Source organism: Lissotriton vulgaris, chromosome 9, assembly GCF_964263255.1.
Source record: "Lissotriton vulgaris chromosome 9, aLisVul1.2, whole genome shotgun sequence".
Taxonomy (NCBI): domain Eukaryota; kingdom Metazoa; phylum Chordata; class Amphibia; order Caudata; family Salamandridae; genus Lissotriton; species Lissotriton vulgaris.
Window position 1 is genome coordinate 530,894,460 of NC_141697.1, and position 22,147 is coordinate 530,916,606.

The window sequence follows — 22,147 nt, forward strand, 5'->3', positions numbered from 1 at the left end:
GACGACCATCTTGGAAGGGTTTAATTCCCCTCGGTGAATTTGTGAATCAAAGCAGTCATATACGTTCCTTAGGAAGATTTAAATATTTTTCCATTGTCATGGGCGAAATTACTACCGTTGTTATAAACCTGCAAAACGTTTTCTATTTTGCTATATTTGCGAGTTTCTGATGTTTCATTACAATGTCGAGGAGTACAATACCAAAACAATATTCTAAAAATAGTTTTATAGCCTGTCGGGCCTTTCAAATGTACCGTGTCCCTGGGATAGGGGCTCCAAGGATTCACAGATGACGGTCGAATTGGTTAGTTATTTTTAGGGGCGGTATCAAGTAACACTTAAGCAAGCAACGGACCCTCCGTAAAACTCCAATATTGCAGGTATCCTTGTGTGTTTGTATGACCAGTCAAATATTTGAACATAATTGTTAATAAGAGTTATATTACGCATGTTAGTCATAGAAGTCGCCCCCCCCCCCCATCCAAAGTAAGAAGAGATTATCATACATGTCAACATTTCAGGAGAGCAAAGTGGGAGATTTGAAAAAAAAAATCGGGAGAATGGGGAAGTGGCTGCTGTAGGATCGGACATTTGAAACATAAATGCACGTTTTTTTCTTACCTTTCAGAAGCATGGAGCATAATGGCAGGCAGAGAGGGTGATGCAACTGTTGGGCACTGGCCTGGTAGGCTGTTGGCAGTGCATGCACCCCCCACCCCCCTGTGGCAGCCCGGGCTGAACAGCCCCCCCCCCAGCACTTCGCAGGGACTAACCTTCAAATCGGTAGTCTCACGCCTGAATCGGGAGGGTTGGCATGTCTGGATTATGACTATATTTACACGTGTCTTACGTTCCATTAAATGCTGTTTTGCACTGACAGCAAGTGTATGAAACGTTTTTACTAAAGAGAACTTTTTAACTATGTTGGTATGATACTCAACATACACGTCTGTTATCTATGTATTGTGTTTTATAAAGCACAGCAGCCTCTTGAGCCGCAGGGCACAAAACACCAAAAGTGCATTTTCTGAGAATAGTTTGCATTAGCAATACTTTCCAGGATAGATACCCTAAGATTATGCTGGTGGAGGTGATGATATTATCTAAGTGACAGTTTCTTTATCATTGTTAATTCAAAATTATGTACACATTGTAAAAGCTTGTTAAACAAAAATGTGTAACTAAGAGGGCCGCAATGTTTGCGCAAACTCCTAAAGTAGAACTTTGGTTTCCTACTCTTTTTTTAGGTCGAGCCTAGCATTGCAGCGCATGCGCTGCTTGCTCTGCAAGGCATGCTGTAGTAGAGTATGTTTTAGAAGTGGTGTGGAAGCCAGGCCCATATTTTTCATTGGCTGGTGTCATTGTCCATGGTAAATGCTGGTTTCCCATTGGTAATGAGGCTTTTTAGTCCCTCCTTGTTAACGCCCTGTCTCCTTTTGTGACCGCCCATCAGGACTGGAACTTTTACTTGCGGCGTTACACTGTCTCCTTTGTTAGTCCGTTAGCACTGTTTTTTTTTCTTTCGGCTTTGGCAATGGCAGCCATTATTTTTGCATCGCACGTTCACTTTAACAATAGCTGCTGGCCAACCCCGCGAGTGCTGTGTGGGGCGGCAGCTATTGTTAAAATGAAAGCGCAATGCAAATATAAATAAGTGGCTGCCTTTGCACAATGGTGACAGCTTGTTTTCCTGGGGCTGCAGACCTGACCACAGCTGCTCGAGAAATCCACTGGACACCGTTCAGCCCGAGAGGAGCATTTGGGGATGTGTTGGGGCAACGGAAGGGCCCTCTAGTTACCAGTTGCTGCCTGCTTGGTGGTACTGACAGTCAAAGGTGGCCAGTGACCCTGCTGCACCCACACAGCTGCAACCTTCTAACTCACTTTCCCAGCCGGGACAACTGCTAGAGGCGTGGCCCTACTTTTTTGTTCTCCCCCTCCCTGTAGAGCCCCCCTGGTTGTGGAGGGTAACTGACTTCGTTGTCCTTTGCCTACTGCTGGCAGTCCACTCCTGGTGGTGGCAGCCATGGGTCAAGATAAGCCCTCCTTCTCTGACTCGCAGGCTAAGATCGGCAGGTATACGGTGCTATCTCAGCCGTCCAGGGGGCACTGAGCCTCCAGTACCATCCTGCTCTATCCCCAGCACCGGTCATATAACGCTGGTTCATTCTACAAGCCATACAGGCCTCCCGTACTGTGGTGGATTGGTGAGGTAGGGTTGCAGTTCTCCCTCTTGTGACAGGATTTGAGAGGAGTGGCTGACATAATAATTGAGACAGAGGGCGGGATATCGGAACTTGAACACATGGTTTAGGAACTTAAAATGACAGTCGTGCGACTTTCGCATACCGAAAGTATTGGAGGCCCTGTGCTCAGGATGCAGAAGCCTGAAGGCGTCTACGTAATGAGCGTATTTATAAAAATAATTATGTAATGTAATTAAATAATCAAACATGTATCACCGTTTATGAGAGAGTTTTGTTTCTTTTCGTACAGTGATTTGTTTTTCACTCGCAGCCCCCCTGGGCTCCAGCATCTATGGGGACTCCTCTCAGCTCTGACTCCAGTGCATGCAGACAGCGCAGCTTTTCACCTAGCACAGCCCACAGATAGGCCTTTCACCCACTGCAGTTTATGCTGAGTCCGCCTGTCACTCAAACCCTGCAGGTTACACCAGCGTTCGATGGCCTGGACTCTGGAGTAACTTGAAAGAAAATGGAAAGATGGCGCAGAGCATGTTCCACCAAAGTCCAACAGCCCCGTTCACCACATGGCATTGAAACCAAGCATGCATCGTTGTACAGCTGTCAGTTGTAGGAGCACGAGTGGTGTTTTAAAAATCACATGCATTGTAACGTTTTGCTTTTCATTTCCAATTATTCTCATAAAGGCATCAACCCCTGTTTAGAATGAGCTAACGCAGTGCTGGCTGTTGATTAGCAAAGTCATTGTGTAGAGCCTGCTGAAACATAGAGATAAAACCATCCATCTCCCTTATTTGTTCTCGTCCCAATTCCCACAGTCCCATGCTCTTCACCGGCTCGCAGGCGGGTGCGGACACCTCCGCGCCGTATAGTCGGGCACTGGGCCAGTCCTGACGATTCTCCGGCTGCGGTCGGGACAGGTAGAGTAGGGCGGACCTCCCTGGGCTCTCCAGTGAGGGAGGAAACAGTTCGGTGTCGGAAGGAGCAGGCGCTAGATGTTGGTTGTCGGCGCGTTGTCGAGCCCTGTGCCCTCGCTCACCTCCGACGCCCCCTCCGCAGCCCGCCGGCACTGAGCAGCAAGCAGGCCTCCGGGCAAATCGAGGTCGCGGCTCTCCTCGTGGCAGTAGGCCCCAGCAATCGCCGCAGTCCACCAGGGTGTTAGGCTGCGTCTGAGGGAGGAAGCTCGCCGTCACAGCTCACCGCTCGCCTGTTGAAGCTCCGGGTGCAAAATTGAGGTGGGTCGCGTTGCAGGCAGACAGGATAATTAGCTAGTTTCAAGGGCTATGGACAGAGCTCTGCCACTACACGTCCGCCATGATCGGCTCGTAGCCACGCCCCCCCTTTTCCCAAGGTCTTGATGGAAATTCTGCACATTCCAAAGGAGGTTGACGCACAACTTTAGATTCGTCACTGTTCAAGCAAAATTGACAATCCTTTACCAAAGCCTCAACTTCACTATCAACCCCAGGCCACCAGAATGATTCTCTAACTCTTCGTTTTGACATTCCTTGACCCGGATGACCCCCATGAATAATTTAAAGAATATGTTTCTTCACATCTCCAGGAGGTACAATTTGCCATCTTCTCATAACATTTCCATTACTCAAACTCAATTCTTCTCCCACTTAAAAAAATCAATCAGTTCCATATCTTTGCTATCATTGAAATCCCAACCTTCAACAATTTGATTCCACTTTTTTCAAGACCGAATCACTTTCCTTGGCTTTGCTCCATTCCTCAGACAATAAAGCAATGACTCCTGTGTTAGTATCAATGTCACCATTATTATCACCACAGACTTCATTACAATCTGTATCTAGAGGCATCCTCGATAAATAATCTGCAATCATGTTTTTCTTCGCTTTAACGTATTCAACTTCATAATTGAACTCCATGACCGATAGTAACCATCTAGAAATTCTAGGTGTTATGCTGCCTTCCAACCCCCTTCCACCTTTCAAAATGTACAATAAGGGATATGGTCAGTTCGAATTTTGAAAGGAAGACACAGTAAGTAAAACTTTAAGTGACAAATGCCCCAACAGCAAGCTAAAGCTTCTCTTTCAATTACTGAATAAGACCTCTCTGCATCTTGCATTCTCCTTGAAGCACAGCCAATGATTCGTTCTTCACCATTAACCACCTGAGATAATACTGCCCCAACACCAACACCGCTAGCATCAGTAGACACAAAAGATTTTCCAAGAACTTCAAAACTCCCTCATGTAGGTGCTTCAGATATTCTTTTTTTATTAGTTCAAATGCTTCCTTACATTCAATAGACTATTCAAACAGGACATTCTTTTTCATAATTTTTCTTAAAGGTTCAACAAGTTCAGTAAAACTGTTTACATACTTTGCACTATATTCTGCTAACCCTAAAAAAGATCGAAGTTCATCCTTATTCGTTGGTTCAGGTGCCATTGTAATTGTTTCACAATACTTTTCTGAGGTGGTATTCTCTCTGAACTCACTTCATGTCCCAAATAATCAACTTTTGTCTTCCTCAATTGAAATTTCTCTTTCTTTATCGTTTAATTATGTTTCTCCAGTCTTGTCATTACTTCTTCAAACAACTTATCATGGTCACAAAAATCATTTCCAACAATTAAGATATCATCTTGTAAACACCAAACTCACTTCATGTTCCCAAAAATATTTTTCATTGCTCTTTGAAAAACGGCAGAGGCCGACGCCAAACCAAAAGGCATCCTCTTGTATCTAAATGCACCAAGAGGGGTGGCAAAAGAAGTTAGATGCCTAGATGACTCATGCATTTTAATTTGATGATATACTGCGGACATATCTAAAGCCCTAAAAATATGCCCATCGCCCATGGTTGACAACATTTCTGATATATTAGTCAGTGGTTCTCTATCTACCCAAATTTTCTTATTAAGAGCACGCAAGTCTATACAAAGACGAATCTTGCCTCCATCCTTTGGGGCAATCACAATCGGAGCCAACCATTCGGAGGCTTCGATTGGCTCAATGATCCCTTGCTTCAACAAATTATCAATTTCTTGACACAAGGGCTCTAACATCAAATTTGGTACATTTCTTATTTTGTGAACAACAGACTTAGAATTTTCCTTTAAAATAATATTATGCGAAAATCCTTTAAACAGTCCTAACCTTGAGCTAAAAACATTGGGATATTTTTCAAACATCTTATTGTCATCACATATATCTTGAACAGATACTTTTCCAAGAACCATGACAGGTTCCTTGGCATTTAGATCAATAATAATGTTTAAAGCTCTCTGATGACGCCAACCAAGCAGGTCAGAACCAAATTTTGTGATATATTCTCTACCTTTAACTGCTTCACCTTTAAATTTTAGTCATCCAACACATTCCCAAAATTTCTATTCTTATTCCTGCATACCCTGCTGCATGAATATCAGGACTGTATATAATTGGACCATATTCCTTGGACCAATTACTTTCAAAAGATTTGTTGGATATAAGAGTATATAAGCTTCCAGAATCTGCTAATACCCTTATCTCCTTTTCATCGAGTAAGATATTGCAATGGGGGTTTTCTAGTTTATCTGTGCTTTCCATTTTCACATTATGGGAAGATAACTCACCAGTCTTCCCAATTTCCACTTCTTTTTGATCTCCTTCAACCATCAGTAAAACGTCATCAACATATTCACAAATATCTTTCACTTCTTGAACTCTATTTTTTCCAATTCCTTTTGTACTGCACATTTTGGAAAAATGTCCCCTTTTCCACAATGTTCCTCTTGCCATACAATTGAGACTGGTAGCTATATGCCCTGGGGCACCACATCTAAAACATTTAATTTCCCTAGATTGATAACTTCCTTTTTCATTTTGAGAAGGCCTTTTAACACCTACATTGAATTTTATTTCCATTTTCTTATCATATTTTTTTCTCAACAATTTCAATTTTTTCTTGTTTTGAATTGCTACCAGAACCTTCTATCTCCTTTATCCACATGTCAGTATGTTCCATTCCTTTTGCAATTCGTATTGTTTCATCCAAGGTATACTCTTTTGCTAGCAACTTTTCCTTTATCTTTTTGTTGTTAGTACATCGTACTATTTGATCCCTTATTAAGGAATCATTTAATTGCTCAAATTTACATGTCTGAGCTAACCCTCTTAAAGTCGATAAATAAGATTTAAAGTCTTCACATTACTTTTGGTTTCTCGTAAAAAAAATATGACGTTCAAATACAACATTAGTTTTGGGTGTAAAGTGTAGTTCTAACGTTTGTAATGACATATCATGAATGTTACAAGGTTGCCCATCACCCATTCCTAAAGAAAATTCTGGAATTTCTTCATATATTCTTCTCCCTTCAACTCCTAAATGATGTAAAAGAATTGCTTGACTTCTAACTGGACCATACTTATCTCCCCCCAATGGCAAAAAGATAAATTAGAAATATTTTTTTCCATAGTAACCAGGGATTGGATGGCTCTCGTGGTGATGTTAAAAAAGGTGGTGGAGATTTCCCCCTGACATCGCGCTGCCTGGGGTTGCAGGGCCTCTGGGAGCCTTCCTTCTTCCTCCTGCCAGACTCGGCATTTTTGGACCTCGCAGGACCCGCTGCGCGGGTCCCCCATCGCCCCCTGACACAGGCGTCAGCTGGAGAGAACACCAGGGGTGCTCTGTTAGTTACCGGCAGGGCTGCGAGCATTTGCAGGGACTCCAAGGACCAGGAGTCCCTGCGCGCCCTTGGGACCAGCTGGGCTGCTCTCCCTGCCGGCCCCGCCCGCCCGCTCACAAATTAAAAACTGCCTGCACCTGGGATTGAGTGCTTTCCCCCTGACATCGCGCTGCCTGGGGTTGCAGCGCCTCTGGGAGCTTTCCTTCTTCCTCCTGCCAGACTCGGCATTTTTGGACCTCGCAGGACCCGCTGCGCGGGTCCCGCATCGCCCCCTGACACAGGCGTCAGCTGGAGAGAACATCAGGGGTGCTCTGTTAGTTACCGGCAGGGCTGCAAGCATTTGCAGGGACTCCAAGGACCAGGAGTCCCTGCGCGCCCTTGGGACCAGCTGGGCTGCTCTCCCTGCCGGCCCCGCCCGCTCACGAATTAAAAACTGCCTGCACCTGGGATTGAGTGCTTTCCCCCTGACATCGCGCTGCCTGGGGTTGCAGCGCCTCTGGGAGCCTTCCTTCTTCCTCCTGCCAGACTCGGCATTTTTGGACCTCGCAGGACCCGCTGCGCGGGTCCCGCATCGCCCCCTGACACAGGCGTCAGCTGGAGAGAACACCAGGGGTGCTCTGTTAGTTACCGGCAGGGCTGCGAGCATTTGCAGGGACTCCCAGGACCAGGAGTCCCTGCGCGCCCTTGGGACCAGCTGGGCTGCTCTCCCTGCCGGTCCCGCCCGCCCGCTCACGAATTAAAAACTGCCTGCACCTGGGATTGAGTGCTTTCCCCCTGACATCGCGCTGCCTGGGGTTGCAGCGCCTCTGGGAGCCTTCCTTCTTCCCCCTGCCAGACTCGGCATTTTTGGACCTCGCAGGACCCGCTGCGCGGGTCCCGCATCGCCCCCTGACACAGGCGTCAGCTGGAGAGAACATCAGGGGTGCTCTGTTAGTTACCGGCAGGGCTGCGAGCATTTGCAGGGACTCCAAGGACCAGGAGTCCCTGCGCGCCCTTGGGACCAGCTGGGCTGCTCTCCCTGCCGGCCCCGCCCGCTCACGAATTAACTGCCTGCACCTGGGATTGAGTGCTTTCCCCCTGACATCGCGCTGCCTGGGGTTGCAGCGCCTCTGGGAGCCTTCCTTCTTCCTCCTGCCAGACTCGGCATTTTTGGACCTCGCAGGACCCGCTGCGCGGGTCCCGCATCGCCCCCTGACACAGGCGTCAGCTGGAGAGAACACCAGGGGTGCTCTGTTAGTTACCGGCAGGGCTGCGAGCATTTGCAGGGACTCCAAGGACCAGGAGTCCCTGCGCGCCCTTGGGACCAGCTGGGCTGCTCTCCCTGCCGGCCCCGCCCGCCCGCTCACGAATTAAAAACTGCCTGCACCTGGGATTGAGTGCTTTCCCCCTGACATCGCGCTGCCTGGGGATGCAGCGCCTCTGGGAGCCTTCCTTCTTCCTCCTGCCAGACTCGGCATTTTTGGACCTCGCAGGACCCGCTGCGCGGGTCCCGCATCGCCCCCTGACACAGGCGTCAGCTGGAGAGAACACCAGGGGTGCTCTGTTAGTTACCGGCAGGGCTGCGAGCATTTGCAGGGACTCCAAGGACCAGGAGTCCCTGCGCGCCCTTGGGACCAGCTGGGCTGCTCTCCCTGCCGGCCCCGCCCACCCGCTAGACTACCTATCAGTGAGTTATTTAAAGAAGGCGTAGACCCCGCTGCGCGGGAGGGCGCCGGGAGAAGCCCGGGACAAGGGCCGGACCATCTAAGGCCATCATAGGCCAAAAGAGGCCGGGAAGGGCCACCCCCCCTGGCTGTGCAATTAAAAGAGGTAAAAGTACTTTTGTCAAGACATTTCCAGTCCCTGTAGGTGCCTGTTGCCACTTACATTATGTCTTTTAAGGGGGGCCGAAAAACATCTACTTTGACTAGGGACATGGCTAAGGGGACGATGGTCCACTATTTAATCAAGACACCACCACCTATTGTCCAACATCCTGCAAGAACAGTCGCGAACGATTGTCTATTGTCCGCTCCAATAGTGATTTCACCCCCCCCACAGTCAGCCGCCGCATCACAAAATCTATCATTTCTGGAGGAACGTAACATCGTATGTAAAACCAGGTATGCTGCGGTTACATCGACATCAGAGCACATGAATGCATCCTTTTGCCCTACAGTTATCTCAAGCCCCCACTCCAATACATTATCCTTACCTTATGGAAATCTCCTGGGTACTTCCCTCTGTCCACCTGAATCAGGTAACACGAACCCTAAAATGACTCTACCGGACTGTTTTGGTAAAAGACAACGACCAGTGGATAAACACACAGGCAGCCAAGCAAAGCAGAAAAAACTGTCTGCACCCCCAACTTCACCAACTCTGTTGGACCAGCTACAATCTATGATTAACTCTGTGATACACCCTCTGATAGACAGAATGAATAATCTTGGAGATAGGATTGCGGCAATGGAGGAAATAACCAAGTCAAACTCGCTACTCCTAAAAAGCATGGCAGGCCCCAATCATTTACAGTCCTTATGTGACACGGTAGTGCCTTCAACAGCTCCCCAAAATAATATTAATCAACCCCGACAGGTAGTCCCAGGTATGTTAACACCATCCATCGAGAAAGTTCCCGCCAAACTAATAACAGCACACAGTAGCTCCCTTGAAACGAAGCTGAACAAATTAACTATACCATCCAAAGGGCCACGTCCCAATACAGGGAACATGCCACGTAAATCAAATCACATCCATTTACCACCGGAGGCCGCCCCGTTTGTGTGTGTCCTTTCTGGCGTGCCTGAGCTCACAAATGGAAAAACGGAAAATCAACAGGAGCTAAGAAATAAGGCACTGTTTTGGCTAACAAAGAATAGACCCCTGCCCCCTGACATCGATGGTAGAATACAATGCGTTAGAAGGGTGGGATGGCTGGGTCCACTTCGAAAAGAGAGATCTGGCGATCTGGTGTTGATAAAGTTTATAAATAGCAATGTTGTCCCATATCTCCAGACTTGGAAATCACAGATAGGAGATGGACCTATACACACCTGGGGACTATCTGATTTTTATCCCAGAGAATCACTCCACCCCCATATAAGATCAATGAAGAGAGTAACTTTTGGTTGGGCTGAAACGGCACCGGGGTGAGGGGTATTAATATCCAGACTCTGACTTGATATACTATTGATTTGGTACCTGACCTCTCTTAAAGATTTTATGCTATAATGTTACTTACTGTAATATGAATTGAAATGTAATGGTGTATATTTTGCTATGTGCTTTTATGATTTTATATTTAAAAATCGTATAAAGCTTAAGAAACGTAAACGTGGTGGAGATGACATAGATTGATCTGACATGGTACCTGTAAGGGAAACAAAAATAAAATTTAACATAAAAATTTTAAATAATAAATTAAAATAATGAAATCCTTTTTGATATGTAGAGCAGGAATTCCTTGTAATATATCCTCTGGAAGCAAAAGCTATGCCTTAAATCAGAGTATTGTATTGTATATAGTCTTTTTATAGTGTCTACTTCTTGTGTTGGTCCTTCTTCCATGTTTGTTGTTTTATCATAGGAAACAGTGAAGCAGCCTAACGTCGAGAAAAAGCAATAACGGGTTTCACAAAATATGTCAAGGTAAGCTTAGAAGTACACGATAATATATATTTCCTTACTTGTAGAGCAGCAGGGTTTATTTACTTCTAATTCAGAGCTGAATCTCCGCTCGTGCTCAGGCAACTTCCTACGAAGCTAATTATCCCTTCACGCTTGGTTGCACATGTTGAATTGCTTTTGAAAAACTCTTGATTTATAGGCACTCAGCAAGAGCATTAATTGTTTTTTACGGTTGGTTCATGTAACGGCAGGCTTTGATTATGAACAATTTTTGCTCTGGGTTTACACTTGCTTAATTTAATTATTTCTCCATGGTTGGGGTTTTATTAGTTTAAAAAAAAATAAAGCTCTCAATACATATTCATAAATTTAATGTGCAGTTCGTCTTCGTAATGCGATTAACTTTGTGTGTGAAAATCGCGCTTCTGCGCTAAGCAACCTCACGCTCAAGTGGGCTTCACGCTCGAGACAAGCTTTGCGCTTGAGCTCGCACTCCTGTTTAGCTCGAGATCTGATAAAAATCAGTTTTAAATCTCAAAATCTCCTCTTCCGCTACCAAAATCATACTCTAAACAAACATTGATCGATAAAAAGAATATATATGTAGTGGTTCAAACAGTTCAGCAATATTCCGTACTCACAAAGAGCTCTGAAATCTTGATCAAACCTTAATCTTTTCTTTTGAGTCCAAGGGTGATGTTCTGAGTCCTGCCCCTTGCGCAGGTCCTCGTCGCCATGTAAAGAAGAGCCTTCATAGTTTTGTTTGAAGTTTTCTTGAATGTATTAGTTAACAGCACCTCAACAGAGAACATCTTCCACATCATTTGACCTCTTCTTAACTGTTCATCATGGAATTATAATCCACTTTTATTCTACATGTATCTAGGTAACCAAAGCTATGACCTAGTCAATTAGACATCTCTACATATCTCCCCTTTGTACAAATACAAAGGAAATTGAATATAACATATACAATAACAATTAATAAGTAATATTTAACAACCAATAACAAAAATCATATGACTTAAAATATAAGAATATATATGATAAATAATTAAGATAATATTTTGCAGATATTTCCTAAATGATACTCTATGGCCTGCATACTTTACAGACATTTCCAAGATTCCAAATAGTATCATCTTCCAAAATTACAACTTTGGATTTTACATTTTTAACTTGGAAAGGTCCTATGTATTTGCTTTCGCCCTTACAAACCCATTCATTTTTCTATACTACAACCCAATCACCCACTTGAATAGACACTTGTTTAACTCCTTTTCGCAAATTGTACACACTTTTCATCCTTTCTTGACCTTCTTCAACTTTCTTCAACATTTGATCTCAATCAATCCATATTTTCTCTTTTTTACACAACCAAACAGACCATTCTTTTTTCCTGGTTCTCTTCCATTAAGAGACACAAAAGGATCTACACCAGTAGTAGAATGGGGAGTAATTCTATGCATCCATATCCTTTTCCTCAACTCTTGTCTCCAAGACAGTCCATTAGAAAGAGATAACTGTATATTGTCCATTATAATTCGATTAACTCTTTCTACCAAACCATTAGCTTGAGGTCGGAAAAGAGCTAGCCTTTCATGAATAATACCCATCCTTCTGAGATAATCCACCATATCTTTTGAAACAAATTACACTCCATTATCAGTTGCAATACTAGCAGGTATTCCCTCCTGAAGGAAAATTCTTTCAAGAAACTTTATAACATTACTAGTATTAATTTCTCCCAAGGTTTCTACAACAAACCATTTTGAATGATAATCAACCAATACCAGAATAAACCTATCTCTAAATCCTAACTTATTGACTGGTCCAATAAAATCCATAGGCAATTTTTCCCAAGGTCTTTTTTTTAAATCTGTTTATTGGCATAGTGATTAGAGCTACAGTACAGAAAGGTTACCATATGACGAAACCACATATAGGTGTGCTCTATTAGGCATGATAACAGCAGGTATATTGTACATTTTACATTTTGTTGTATTTCTGAGTAGGTGAACAAAACCCTTAAGAACAGAAGAACTCCCACCCACCACCCATTAAAGCCCCATCCTAGGCACTCTAACACCATGTGTGTGTATATCAGTTGGTTCTTGGCCGTACCCATAAAACAGCTCTTTTCAAAAATGTCGTTCTATACAATCAGTCAGTTACATAAGCAATAACATCATGGGTTATCCCATATCATATTCAAGCGCACCATGTCTTTCTACGGTACATGCGAGCCCACTGAGGGCAGGACACAGCTCAGTCTATAGGTATCGAAACATTAGACTCATCAACCCCCCCTGCCTCGAATATCCCCAGCATGGCAAACCAGTCAAGTGAAATCGGCGTTTTCCTGAGGCCCCTGCGTTCTTCGCGCTGCAGCGCTTCACCCTCTGCTTTGCCCCAACGTATTACTTCCGTTTTCCACAATTCAGGATCAGGTGGCTTGGGTGACTTCCACCTCATAGTGATTGCACGTTTCGCAAGTAGCATGGCCATATCAGTGAAACGTGTTACTACACTCCTTTTACGTTGCTGGTCCCAACCCCAGTAGCGCATACTCCAAGGTGAGTGTTTGTATCGTGGCACCTGCTCCGGTGAGCGACTCATTGATAGTGGTCCAGTAATAGCCCAGTTTTGGGCAGTCCCACAACATGTGTACCAGTGATGCATCATCTGCAGCGCATCGGGGGCATGTGTCGACAGCGTCAGGGAACATGGCGTGTATGCGGTGTGGCGGTAAATACGCTCTATGCAGGATCATTAGCTGAATGAACTTAAACTTGGGGTTCCTAGCTACTTTTTTGGGAAATTGGAGGATACGCTCCCATTCCTTGTCCCTAAGTGGCCTCCCTATATCGCCCTCCCACCTGGTTTTGAGAGGCGATAGCGAGACCGCCCTTCCTGTTCTGATACCAGCAGTGAGCCATTTAGTCAGATGACTTCCCGTTCCCAAGAGGTACTGCATTGTCATCAAAGGTTTCGTGGGTGGTTCGACTCCCTCGTGCGCCCACCTTCTCGTTACGTAGTGACGGAGGCCAGCATGAAGGAGGAACGATCCCCCTGGTACACTATGTGCGGTCCTGAAGTCTTCAAAGGACAATATGCGTCCTTCTGCAAAGAGGTCTCCTACGTGCGTAACACCAGCGTCGTGCCATGACACGAGTTTGTGAGTCGTGAGCAGTCCAGACTCCAGCGGGATACCCAGTAGTGGAATTGTGGGGGCATATGATGTCATCGGGGCCGTGTATTTTATCGCTTTCCGCCAGTATTGTACTGCAAGCGCCGGAGAAGTGGTGAGGTGTCCCTCGGCAACTCCGAGCGGGGTAATAGTAAGACATGGATTTTCCCTTTAGAGCGGTCGTCCTCTGTCATATTAATCTCATGCAGGTTCCGACCCGCTAGCCAGTAGGCCAGCCACTGCAGTTGACCTGCGAAGTTGTAGGCTCTGAAGTCTGGTACTCCCATACCTCCAGTTCCAGAGGTGAGCTGCAACTTAGCAAGTCCTATGCGCCTCCGCCCTGGTCCCCCTATGAGTTCCGTGAGGAGTGTATCTAGCGCCTTGAACGTCGTAGCAGGGATCAGGAATTGCAAATTAGTGAAATAGTAAATAAGGCGGGGAAGCACTACCATCTTGGAGATGGCTACTCTGCCGGCCACCGATAGAGGCAACAACAACCAAAATTGTATCTGTGATTTGAGTGCCCTCATAGCTCTGCCGAGGTTGCCGTCTATCATTTCCCCGGCATCTCTATATATTTGTATCCCGAGGTAGCGGAAGGTGGTGTCTGCCATTTGAAAGGTGTGTGGCGTGAAGGGCAGTGGTGTAGTCGAGCCAGTGGCAGCAAAGCAGTACCCGTATGACTTGGGTTCGCTTATGGTGAGGCCCGATAATGATCTGAAGTCCTCAAATATTTGAGGTATAGGATCCAGGTCGCCCCGCAGATCATGTAGGTATAGGATAATATCGTCAGCATAGGCGGACACTATATGAGTCGTCTCGCCTCTCCGAATGCCACGGTGGGGAGCCACAGTCCGGAGTTTACAGAGCAGCGGTTCAAGTGCCAGGATAAATAGGAGCGGGGAGAGCGGGCAACCCTGCCTGGTACCTCTTGCTATGGCTAGGGGCTCTGAGATGTACTTGGATGTGCGCACCCGAGCCGTGGGGCGGGTGTATAGTAGTTTGACCCACGCAATATATTCGGGAGGTATCCCGAATTTTGTGAACGTAGCAAACATGAAATCCCATCTGAGGGAATCGAAGGCCTGCTTCAGATCCAACGAGATGCAGCCCTCAGAGCCCATGTCTGCCGGGTCTCGTAGCATCAGTTGGGCAAGTCTCCTAAGGTTCATGGCTGAGCTTCTACCCGGTACGAACCCGCACTGGTCAGGGTGGATCAGCTGCGGGATGTATTGTGCCAATCTCGTTGCTAGTACCTTGCTCAGTATCTTATAGTCAGTGTTAAGGAGAGATAAGGGTCTGTAGTTAGTTAGGTGCATGCCATCTCTACCCGGTTTTAAGAGGGAAGTTATCAAAGCCTGAAGGGATGACTGTGGTAAGGAGTTAGTCCGCAGTGCTTCTAGATAAATGGTTTGTAAACGCGGGGCTAGTAGGTCTATAAATGTGACATAGAATTCGGCCGGCAGGCCGTCTGTCCCAGGGATTTTATTCCTCTGGAGTGCGTGTATTGCCTGTCTAATCTCCGCAACAGTAATGCTACGTTTCAAGTCGTCGCTTTGCCTGGCAGTAAGTTGGGGTAGTTCTAAGTCCCTCATAAAGCCCTCAAGTGCGGTCTGTGAAAGGCGTTGGTGTGGGCCATATAGTGTGGTGTAGTAGTCCTTGAATGCAGTGTTGACTCCTATTTGAGTCGAAGCCAGTATGCCTTCCTGATCTATTATTTCCAAGATTGGGTGGTACGCCGGAGAGTCTCGTATAATACGGGCCAGTAGAGGGCCCGATCTATCCGCCTGCGTGTGCTGTCTATTAGTATATTCCTTGTAGTCTAACAATCTCAAGTCTTCTAGCAGCTCAGCGTGTTTTATATGTGCGTCTTGTAGCGGTGTGAAGTGTAAGTTCGTGCCCGCAGCTTCACTCTCTAGCATAGCCAGTCTACCCTCCACTTCTTTTAGATTATCGATCACTTCCCTCCTCCTGCCCACTCGGGTGGCAATCGCTTCCCCTCTGATGAAGACTTTGAAAGTGTCCCATTCTATTTGTCGGTAGCTAGCAGTGTCAGCATTCGTGTTGAAGTAACTCTCAATGGTGTCTGCCATGGACGACCTGAAGACCGTGTCTTCTAGTAGTTCCGTGGGCAATCTCCAAGTCGGTATTGGTGTTAGTAGCCGGCCCCATTGCCAAGTCAACTCAACAGGATTGTGATCTGAGAGGGTCTTTCCCTTTTGCTGGGCCTGGATAATTGATCCTAGTAGGGAGCGGGAGCAAAATATGAGGTCTATTCTGGTGTGCAGTTGGTTTGACGGGGAGAAAAAAGTATATTCCCTGTCCAGCAGATGTGTACTGCGCCATGCATCCGCTAGGTCCCATCCCTCTGCCCATTGTGCTAGCGCATCCGCCTGTCTCCTGCTTTCTGTGGCGTGCAGTGGCGGGTGTGACCTGTCCAGTGCAATATCTAACACAGCGTTAAAATCCCCTCCAACCACCCATTGATGATCTGCCCAATCCGCAAGGACTCCATTGATATTGACCAAAAAATCTGATTGGTCCGAGTTTGGTGAATACACACATCCAAGCACAACAGCGGCACCATCTAGTAAGCCCCTTACAAACACATATCTACCCTCCTTGTCAATTCTCTGCTCTATTGGCTTGAAGGGAACAGAATTACGAAGCCAAATAGCGGCCCCCCTAGAGAATGCGGAGTAGGACGTAGCGAAAAGTTGTCCCTTCCATTTCTTATGTAGTTTCGAGTTCTCAGCACAGTTCAAGTGTGTCTCTTGGAGGCAAGCTATCATAACTCCCCTACGGTTAAGCTGAGCCAGTATCCCGTGTCTCTTGTGAATCGAGCCCATGCCCCGTACATTCCAGGTGCACAAGTTGTAAACATTAAGTGGCCCCATGACTGATCGTGTAACGTGGAAATGCTGAGTTCGTGGGTGTACACGCCAAGTACATCTTACGACAGGAGAGGAGTGTCATGCAAACAGTTAACCCCTGAACATTAAGGTCCCCGGGCCAACGGGCTCGGGGTCCGAACCATGATACCCAACATGGGTATAAGTCAAACAGTTCCATGTGCATGTGATGGGGGGTGCAGACTACATGTGCCTGACTTGTACTGGCCTGCGGTGGCATAGCAGCCCTTAGTAAACCAAACCCTCAGGCAACCCACCTGTGTGCGGAGAGTTATATGGTTCATACATTACCACCCGGATATCGTTCAAGGCGCTGGTGTTAGAATTCCTCTGCCAGCTGTGCCGTGATCTTGGGGAAGAGCTGTAGGCTGTCTGCCGATCCTGACACCTCCGTATGTGTGTCAGAGTTCCTAGCCAGGTCCCTGGCTGTGCCCGCGTCATGAGCGGCGAGCGCCTCTTTCGTCAACTGTACCACCGGTGATTGTTCCTCCGAGCGGTTCTTTGCGGCTTGTCCCTTCGATGATGACCTTGGTGAGGGGGCTTGTCCAGTATTGGAAGTGGTGTGTCTCCGGCCAGTTGGGCTCCGACGTCCGTCGCTCCTGGTGTCTGTAAATGGGTCTTGCGAGGCCGGCAGCGTTAGCGTCACTTCCATCCACTCCTCTGCTTCCTCTGGCGAATCAAAGAAGTATGATTTGTTACCATGTAGGATCTTGAGGCGGGCGGGGAACAGGAGGGCATATTTCAAGTCTCTCTCACGTAACTTGCGTTTCACCCCCAGGAAGGTAGACCTGGCTCGCTGCACCGTAGGCGTGAAGTCAGGATATACGGAGATATTCTTGTCCTCATAGCGGATCGGCGATTTCTCTCGGGCTACGCGCAGCACAGTGTCGCGGTCCTTATAGTGAAGGAGGCGCACGATTAAGGGACGTGGAGGTGCCCCTGGTTGCGGTGGTCTTGAAGGCATTCTATGCGCCCGTTCTACGCTGTATAGGGCAGTAAGATCTTCTGGGCCCACCATTTTCCTGAGCCAGTCCTCCACAAATTGAGTAGGATTCCTCCCCTCACTGCGTTCCGGAATGCCTAAAATGCGGACGTTGTTGCGGCGGGCTCGTCCTTCTGCATCGTCAACCTTGTCCCACAGCTGCTTGAGTTGTTTCTCCATGCCTTCCAGCTTCGTGGAATGTTCCGTATGCTGTGGTATGAGATCATTCAGCGCAAGTTTTTGTTCTGAGACCCTCTCCGCAAGTTTGTTGTGATCTGCCCGGAGCAATGAGAGGCCCGTCGCCATGCTATCCATACGTGATTCTAGTGCCTCCCTTGTGGCCCGTATTTCGTTTAGGATGAGGTCCAGTTTGGCGTCTTGCGTTCCCTTCCCTGTCGGTGGGACAATGTCTATATTGGAGGAGGCTAGTGGGTCCTCCGAGCCGGTGGACTGCATGTCTGTCGGCGCGCCGTGGTCCTGGGCCTTGCCCCTGTGCCTCCCCATCGATCTAGTATGCAGGGTGACGTTGGGTCAAGGGTGTGCTCTGTTCCCAGTCTTTACAGCTTTGCGACACACAGCGTTCCGGGTCCAGGGCGTCTTCGCAGCCACCGACGTTACAGTGGAGAAGGCAATAGTGGTACTAGTCCCCGTGAGTTGGGTGGGGCCGCCGGCTCTGTGGCAGTGGTAGCGCTTCTGGCGGGTGCGGCGGCGCCCTGTGGAAGATCTTCCGAGCGGTTGCAGCGCAGGCCTCGGCGAGGCGGCTGGTATGGGCTATTGCGTTGCAGGAGGGGGTCCGTTAGAGGCAGAACAGACGAGAAGTGCCGCGTACCTACCCCAGTAGAGGTGGTCCTGCAGAGGGCGACCTGCCACGTGGGTCTCCACGCAGCTGGACCCCTCGATGCTGCTCGGGGTCGTCACCGGCAAGGCGGTTGCAGAGGCCGTGCAGGCGTTGTGTTGTGTCCCCAGGGCACCTTTGCTGTTCCACTGTGCTTTGGATTTTGCAGACCTCCGCGCCGCCCTCTCGGGGATCTCGGGGGCCCGGAGAAGAGGCAAGATGGCGCCTGCCAGCACCGCCGCGGCGCCGATTCGTGCCGTGCGGCCGCCGTGTGGCCGCCGTGTGTCCTAGGTAGCGGCTATGGTCTTCCGGGCGTCAGAGTTCTCGTCCCAATTCCCACAGTCCCATGCTCTTCACCGGCTCGCAGGCGGGTGCGGACACCTCCGCGCCGTATAGTCGGGCGCTGGGCCAGTCCTGACGATTCTCCGGCTGTGGTCGGGACAGGTAGAGTAGGGCGGACCTCCCTGGGCTCTCCAGTGAGGGGAGAAACAGTTCGGTGTCGGAAGGAGCAGGCGCTAGATGTTGGTTGTGGGCGCGAGGTCGAGCCCTGTGCCCTCGCTCACCTCCGACGCTCCCTCCGCAGCCCGCCGGCACTGAGCAGCAAGCAGGCCTCCGGGCAAATCGAGATCGCGGCTCTCCTCGTGGCAGTAGGCCCCAGCAATCGCCGCAGTCCACCAGGGTGTTAGGCTGCGTCTGAGGGAGGCAGCTCGCCGTCACAGCTCACCGCTCGCCTGTTGAAGCTCCGGGTGCAAAATTGAGGTGGGTCGCGTTGCAGGCAGACAGGATAATTAGCTAGTTTCAAGTGCTATGGACGGAGCTCTGTCAGTACACGTCCGCCATGATCGGCTCGTAGCCACGCCCCCCCCTTTTCCCAAGGTCTTGATGGAAATTCTGCACATTCCAAAGGAGGTTGAAGCACAACTTTAGATTTGTCACTGTTCAAGCAAAATTGACAATCCTTTACCAAAACCTCAACTTCACTATCAACCCCAGGCCACCAGAATGATTCTCTAACTCTTCGTTTTGACATTCCTTGTCATGGATGACCCTGAGGAATAATTTCAAGAATATGTTTCCGCACCCCTCCAGGAGGTACAATTTGCCATCTTCCCATAACATATCCATTACTCAAACTCAATTCTTTTCCCACTTAAAACAAATCCATCAGTTCCATATCTTTGCTATCATTGAAATTCCAACCTTCAACGATTTTAGATTCCACTTTTTTCAAGACAGAATCCCTTTCCTTGGCTTTGCTCCATTCCTCAGACGATAAAGCAATGACTCCTGTGTTAGTATCAATGTCACCATTAGTATCACCACAGACGTCATTACAATCTGTATCTAGAGGCATCCTCGATAAATAATCTGCAATCATGTTTTTCCTCCCTTTAACGTATTCAACTTCATCATTGAACTCGATGACCAATAGTAACCATCTAGAAATTCTAGGTGTTATGCTGCCTTCCAACCCCCTTCCACCTTTCAAAATGTAAAATAATAGTTTATGTTCAGTTCGAATTTTGAAAGGAAGACACCAGAAGTAAAACTTAAAATGACACATTCCCCAACAGCAAGCCAAAGCTTCTCTTTCAATTACTGAATAAGACCTCTCTGCACCTTGCATTCTCCTTGAAGCAAAGCCAATGATTCGTTCTTCACCATTAACCACCTGAGATAATACTGCCCCAACACCAACACCGCTAGCGTCACTAGTCACAAAAGATTTTCCAAGAACTTCAAAACTCCCTCATGTAGGTGCTTCAGATATTCTTTTTTTATAAGTTCAAATGCTTCCTTACATTCAATAGACCATTCAAACAGGACAATCTTTTTCATAATTTTTCTTAAAGGTTCAACAAGTTCAGTAAAACTGTTTACATATTTCGCACAATATTCTGCTAACCCTAAAAAAGATCAAAGTTCATCCTTATTCGTTGGTTCAGGTGCCATTGTAATTGTTTCACAATACTTTTCTGCGGTTGTATTCCCTCTGAACTCACTTCATGTCCCAAATAATCAACTTTTGTCTTCCTCAATTGAAATTTCTCTTTCTTTATCGTTTAATTATGTTTCTCCAGTCTTGTCATTACTTCTTCAAACAACTTATCATGGTCACAATAATCATTTCCAACAATTAAGATATCATCTTGTAAACACCAAACTCACTTCATGTCCCCAAAATTATTTTTCATTGTTCCTTGAAAAACGGCAGAGGCCGACGCCAAACCAAAAGGCATCCTCTTGTATCTAAATGCACCAAGAGGGGTGGCAAAAGAAGTTAGATGCCTAGATGACTCATGCAATTTAATTTGATGATACGCTGCGGACATATCTAAAGCACTAAAAATATGCCAATCGCCCATGGTTGACAACATTTCAGATATATTATTCAGTGGTTCTCTATCTACCCAAATTTTCTTATTAAGATCACGCAAGTCTATACAAAGACGAATCTTGCCTCCATCCTTTGGGGCAATCACAATCGGAGCCAACCATTCGGAGGCTTCGATTGGCTCAATGATCCCTTGTTTCAACAAATTATCAATTTCTTGACACAAGGGCTCTAACATCAAATTTGGTACATTTCTTATTTTGTGAACAACAGACTTAGCATTTTCCTTTAAAGTAATCTTATGCGAAAATCCTTTAAACAGTCCTAACCTTGAGCTAAAAACATTGGGGTATTTTTCAAACATCTTATTGTCATCACATATATCTTGAACAGATACTTTTTCAAGAACCATGACAGGCTCCTTGGCATTTAGATCAATAATGTTTAAATCTCTCTGATGACGCCAACCAAGCCGGTCAGAAACACATTTTGTAATATATACTCTACCTTTAACTGCTTCTCCTTTAAATGTTAGTCATCCAACACATTCCCAAAATTTCTATTCTTTTTCCAGGATACCCTGCTGCACGAATATCAGGACTGTATATAATTGGACCACATTCCTTGGGCCAATTACTTTCAAAAGATTTGTTGGATATAAGAGTATATAAGCTTCCAGAATCTGCAAATACCCTTATCTCCTTTTCATCAAGTAAGATATTTCAATGGGAGATATCTAGTTTATCTGTGCTTTCCATTTTCACATTATGGGAAGATAACTCACCAGTCTTCCCAATTTCCACCTCTTTTTGATCTCCTTCAACCATCAGTAAAACGTCATCAACATATTCACAATTATCTTCCACTTCTTGAACTCTATTTTTTCCAATTCCTTTTGTACTGCACATTTTGGAAAATTTTTAACTTTTTCCACAATTCCTACACAATGTTCCTCTTGCCATACAATTGAGACTGGTAGCTATATGCCCTGGGGCACCACATCTAAAAAATTTAATTTCCCTAGATTGATAACTTCCTTTTTCATTTTGAGAAGGCCTTTTAACATCTACATTGAATTTTACTTCCCTTTTCTTATCGTATTTTTTTCTAAACAATTTCAACTTTTTCTTGTTTCGAATTGCTACCAGAAACTTCTATCTCCTTTATCCACATGTCAGTATGTTCCATTCCTTTTGCAATCTGTATTGTTTCATCCAAGGTATACTCTTTTGCTAGCAACTTTTCCTTTATCTTTTTGTTGTTAGTACATCGTACTATTTGATCCCTTATTAAGGAATCATTTAATTGCTCAAATTTACATGTCTGAGCTAACCCTCTTAAAGTCGATAAATAAGATTTAAAGTCTTCACATTCCTTTTGGTATGTCGTAAAAAAATTATGATGTTCAAGCACAATATTAGTTTTGGGTGTGAA

At 46.4% G+C, this 22,147-nt stretch overlaps 1 protein-coding gene across 2 annotated transcripts in view; it reads left to right on the plus strand.

Moving 5' to 3' along the window:
- Nucleotides 1-317: 317 nt before the first annotated feature.
- The window catches only part of ACTMAP (actin maturation protease), a 294,690-nt gene continuing 272,860 nt past the window's right edge, over nt 318-22,147 (plus strand). Inside the window, exons 1-2 of one of the 2 annotated variants that reach the window (XM_086938012.1) lie at nt 318-380; nt 10,419-10,480. The gene's annotated coding sequence lies outside the window, so the exon portion shown is untranslated. The remainder of the gene's footprint in view (nt 381-10,418; nt 10,481-22,147) is intronic. The other variant, XM_086938013.1, reaches the window with a different exon arrangement.